Genomic DNA, 5,000 nt, shown 5'->3' on the forward strand with positions numbered 1-5,000 from the left:
TGGGGGCACTCGTGATCTGTCTCCACCTGCAAACTTGCAAACCTATCTTCTCCAGAGACCCACGTTAATGTCGCATTATAACACTTGCGGAAGGAGGCATGCAAATACCTCTGCACCTAGGCACGACTTAGAAACGTATTTCTCCAAATACCATAAAGGCCACAAAATCGAGCATGGGAAAAAACTCTTGCAAGCAACAAACCCACGAGAATGCAATTTTCTTTTTAAAAACAAAAGAGGGGGCAGGGGAGGGGGAGGGACTCGTGATCTGTCTCCACCTACAAGCTTGCAAACCTATGTTCTCCAGAGACCCACGTTAATGTCGCATTATAACACTTGCGGCATGAGGCACGCAAACACCTCCGCACCTAGGCACGACTTAGAAATGCATTCTTCCCAATACCAAAAGGCCACAAAACCGAGCATGACAAAACTCTTGCAAGCAACATTCCCACGAGAATGGAGATTTTTTTAAAAGCAAGGAGGGGGGAGGGAATCATGATCTACCACCACCTACAAGCTTGCAACCTATGTTCTCCAGAGACCCACACGTCATTGTTGTAATACAACACTTGACGCAAAAAGGCATGCAAGCACCTCCACACCCAGGCCCGACTTAGAAATGCACTTCTCCAAATAGCATAGGCCACAAAACCGACCATGAAAAAACCCTTGCAAGCAACAAACCCACGATAGTGCAATTTAAGAAAACAAAAAACAATGGGACGGTGGGGAGGGACCAACCAAATATTTACTGTGCACATTGACTTGACCAATGATTCCGTCAAATGTAGATAACACCCCACCCCTTGCACCATGACCTACATATGACAACAAGCCATAGAGCAAAGAAGGGTGCAAATGTGTGACTTCGACCACGCTCGTAAACAGTGGCACTAGCACAACTACACATGGAAGGAAGCAAAGCACGTCAAACTACCACGGTGCCTAGATGGGATTAATCGACGGGGCCAATGCTTCATTTGTACGTTTTTCACATGCCATGACTCCTTGGGCATGCTGTACAAATCTAGCAAAAGTTGCAGTAGGCTGCAATGAGGGTGTAACTACAGTGTGCAGGCAGCCATGCAAACCCACCAGCACGCATTGGCCGGCCAAGGTGCAAAACAAGGGGCTAATCATCCTGACCCTCATGCCATGTTGCTGTCCTTCACATGCCATGCAACTCTTGGAAATGCTGTGTAGCTACTGGCATATGTGGCAGCAGATATGCAAGGAGCCATGCACACCCAGCAGCACTCCATGGCAGGCCACAGCGCACATCGAAGGCAATCATTGGAACCAACGTGCCTTGATGGTGATTTTCACATGCCAAGCCTATCTCGGACATGCCATGCGGCTGTGGGCGCATCTGGCAGTAGCTGTGGGGGCACGGCAGCACAAGGCAGGAACCCTTGCGCACCAATCAGACCGGGGTGGCAGGCAACGGTGTGCGGAAGAGGGGCTGAACATCGGGACGCATTGGCCATTTCCTTGTTTTCAAATGCCATGCCTCTCTGGAAACTGCTGTGCAGCCACGGACACGTGTCAGCAACTGTGGGGGCATGGCAGCGGTAGGTAGGGAGCGAAGGGCACCCAGCAGCACACAGTTGCTGGCATTGGTGTGCGACAGATAGGCTGACCACCTGGACAAACGAGCCATGTACTTGTTTTCACATACATGCCAAGCCTTTGTTGGGCTTTCGTTGCGGCTACGACCGCAGGAGGCAATAGCTTTCGCGACATAGCGGTATATATTTGGCAACCACGAGGGCAAAGCAGCGCGCCGTGGCAGGCGCAACGCACACCAAGGGCAAAATCTTCGAAACCAACATACCGTGAATGCGTCTTGCACAGGCGATGCCACTCTTGGTCATGCTATACGGCGTTTGACACATGCGGCGCAAGATGTGGAGGCACTGCAGCGCAAGGCAGGCAGCCCTGCGCGCCCAGCAGCACACACTGGCAAGCAACTGTGTGCGGCAGAGGGGAAGACTGTCGGGACGGACGCGCCATGTACATGTTCTCACAAACCACACCTTCCTTGGAAATGCTATGCGTCGAGGGGCACATGTGGCATCAGAAGTTGGGGCATGACAGCGTATGTTACCCGTCCATATGCACCCAGCAGCCCACGGTGGCGGGTAAGGCCATGCGGAAGAAGGGGGCGGCGTTGCATGACAGAAGGGCTCACCATTCGCAAGCACGTCCACCTTCGTAGAGCATGCTCTGCCGCGACTGGCACACGTTACAGCAGCTGCGGGCACATGGTGCGGAAGGCAGGCGGCCATGCGCGTCCAGCCGCACGCAGTGGCAGGCCTCAGCGCACACCGAGGGCCAACTCATCGAAACCCACGTGCCATTTCACTTCTTTTACCATGCCATGGGTCTTTTCGGATTGCCTACCTTGCCCCCTCATCGTCTGCTGCCCCTCGGTGCGGCCCCTCAAAAACCACCCTGGGAGTGACACCCCCCTCCCTCAAGGTAGCTCTTATACTCTTTGCCCATTTCCAGAAGGAGACATGACCACCCCCCAAAAATATACCGTTCTATTTTTTGAGCTACAAATATCCAAATCAAATGAAACTTGGTAAGAAATTAAGGAAAAATCCAAAGATTATTTTCATATAAAAATCGCCGTCTTCGGATAAATATTTATTTTTTTATTAATTTTTTAATATTAAAAAACATATTAAATTCAAAAAACTATGAAAAATCCATTTTAATGTATTTTTCTGAAAACTAAATTTCGGATGTCTTCCAAAGGTTGATAGAATGTTCTGAAAAAATATTGGACCATTCCAACATATTTTGATATTTTTTAATATTTTATGATTGAAACATTACGAAAAATACCCAAAAAAATGGAAATGCGGGTTTAAGTGAAAATGATTGTACTTTGGGTGCCAAATAGCCAATTGCATGGCTTTTCTAACCCAAAGGGATGTTTTGCACAACATGATTTAAAGACCCAAACTATGTTGTGCGGGCATGGACTTGGCGTGTGTAGCAGTCGGTGCCTCGTGTGCAGCCGAAGGCCGCAAAGGAGCCTCTGTTGCATGGACCATGGGGGCCACGAAAGCACCCATGTGTGAGCCACGTGCGTGCGGCTATGTGCACGGCGGACTAGACCTGGGATCGATGGTGCGGCAATGCGTGCAACCTTACGCGAGCCATGTGCCGAAAAGCCCGTGGCATGTGCGGCGATGCCAGCCACCAATATCGACGCATGGGAGGCCGTGCCAGCGAACTTGCTCGCGGTAGTGCACTCATGGGCGGTGCATGTGGACCACGCAATGCAACCTTGTGCGCGCCGGTGCAGCCGTGCCTGCAACCTCTTGCGTGGCACTTCCAGCAAATCCCGAAACCTAGCGCGCGACGACGAAGCGATGGGCGTGGCACATGCAGCCATGCATGCGACCTGGGGGGCGGTGTGAAGAAATGCACGCAATCTTGCGAGCGGTAGGGCAGCAAGGGGCGCGGCATGTGCAACCATGCAAGCAACCTTGCGCGAATTAGTGCGGCCAAAAGCACGGCATGTGCGGCGTGGAACGTAACCTTGGGTGCGACTGTGCAGCCATCTGCATGTCATGTGCGCCATGCGTGCAATCATCCATGTGTTGCCACGCGCCAAACCATGTGCGAGGCTTGTGCAGCCGTGGTCGCAGCCATGTGCGTGGAAGTGCTGCACGGGAGGCAGCCCTGCGCGCGCTACCCGCACCATTGCCATCCGCCATGTGCACCCGGGCCTACCACCTTTCGGGCGGTTGAGCAGCCTTTCCAGCAGCAATGTCCGTTGTTGCCTACCACCTTATGCGCGGTGTGCACCTTTTCCCCCAGCCATGTGCGAGCGGTAGCCTGCACCCCTGTGCGCGATAGTGGAACCTTACCCCCAACCGTGCCCGAGGTTGCGTGCAACCATGTGTGTGGTATTGCAGCAATGCCCGCATCCATGCGCGCGGCAGCCTGCCTCGACGCCAGCAGACTTAGCGCGCTAGTGCAACCTTGCCCTCGGCGATGCCTACGCCTTTTGCGTCCATGCCAGCTGCCTTCCGCGCGGTAGTGCAGCCATGCCTACCACCATGCACGCACATTGTGCGGCCCTGCGTGCGGTACTGCCGCTTCGTGCACTGCCTTCATATGGGCTTAGGAACCCTTAGGGGGGCACGCGTTGGCATTGTCATGGGCACGTATATGTGCACACTTGCGGCATTCAAGAGCACAATTAAGCGACACTTGGGCTACACTTGGGTGCACGCTTAGACACACTTATTCAACACTTGCGGGCACGTGTAGGCACATTTAAGGCGACACTTGGGGCATTCGAGAGCATGCACGGGCACACTTGGTTGCACACTTGGGCAACAGTTGTGGGCAGCATGGGCACATCTAGGCAACACTTGGGCCATTCATTGTGCACTTGTAGTCAACACTTGGGGTGTTGTGCGGCCATTCGCTGTTTACACGTGGGCACACGTAGCCAACACTTGGGGGCATGCGTAGGCACACACTTGGGCCATTCAAGAGCACGTTGTCGATGCTTTAGACCTTTCTAAGCAACCGCACCGGCACTTAGCACTTTCACTAGCGCTAAGTCAGCCTAACCACCCTCCTTAAGGGACTAGGGAAGAGAAGAAGTGAACACAAGAGTGAGTTTGAGAAGAATGAACCTGTATAGCACTAGAGAACTCTTGAGTACAAGGCTTGAGAACTCACTTGCTTGGTTGAACACTCTTGGTTGGTCCTTGGTGAGTGCCTTTGCCAAATGAGGCAACACCTACCCCAAGTTACAATGGATGGCTAAGATATTTACAGATGTCCTCCATCCAACGGTTGGGGAGGAAACTAGAAGCTTCCCACCTCCTTAGCGGAGCTCTAGAAATCTCTCCCAGAATATCTCCTGTGAATATCTTCTACAAATATCTACAATAAGATATCCATTGTTACTACACCTTTGTAGAAAGCACTAGAACTTGGACCTTACTTAGCCCAACGGCCTA

This window comes from Macadamia integrifolia, chromosome 5, assembly GCF_013358625.1.
Source record: "Macadamia integrifolia cultivar HAES 741 chromosome 5, SCU_Mint_v3, whole genome shotgun sequence".
Taxonomy (NCBI): domain Eukaryota; kingdom Viridiplantae; phylum Streptophyta; class Magnoliopsida; order Proteales; family Proteaceae; genus Macadamia; species Macadamia integrifolia.